The sequence below is a fragment of the Penaeus monodon genome, chromosome 32, assembly GCF_015228065.2.
Source record: "Penaeus monodon isolate SGIC_2016 chromosome 32, NSTDA_Pmon_1, whole genome shotgun sequence".
NCBI classification, from domain to species: Eukaryota; Metazoa; Arthropoda; class Malacostraca; order Decapoda; family Penaeidae; genus Penaeus; species Penaeus monodon.
This window is the reverse complement of record NC_051417.1, coordinates 31,551,089-31,551,662: the sequence shown is the minus strand read 5'-3', so window position 1 is coordinate 31,551,662 and position 574 is coordinate 31,551,089. Positions and strand designations below refer to the sequence as shown.

Sequence of the window (574 nt, the reverse complement as noted above, 5' to 3'; positions counted from 1 at the left end):
CACCATTTCACCATTTCACAAACGCAAACATTCTCGATCACACAGACACAAAAAATACATCTGTAAATCTACAGCTAACGAGTGCAGTGGTATCTTCAAGAAGACAAAGACGCGAGGGATTCCCACGGCGATAACTCAAAAGTCACCCTCAACGCGCATCCAAGAGCGCCGTAACACAACCCGGCAATAACTCACCCAAGAGAGCTCAACGCGTCACTCGGCCCATTAAAGTCATTTGGTCAGAAGCGCTTTCGAGTTTTGCTGCAACGAGGCAATAAAGTTCGTTTTAGGCTTTCGAAAATCGTCTGGATAATACTGAAGGTCGTCTTGGTTACGATCGTTCGACGGCAAAATGATGGATTTGGAGATTGCCTTCAACGCAACCCGATCGGGAAAATACTTTCGAAATGACAGTAACGTGACCTGACTATAGTACTCGGGAGACCACGATAACAGACCAAGGTATAATTTCAGCGTTACGACTGGCGTACAAACCGGTAAAAACACATCAAGACTACGGCAATTTCATGACCCGACAATAACGCTGGACACCACAGCTCAACCCTAAACAGAC

General features: G+C 46.0%; 1 protein-coding gene across 1 annotated transcript in view; it reads right to left on the bottom strand.

Annotated features, from left to right (window-relative positions):
- LOC119593640 (titin-like) overlaps window positions 1-574 on the bottom strand; it is a gene marked incomplete in the record, with an annotated part of 14,533 nt that overhangs the window by 13,731 nt on the left and 228 nt on the right.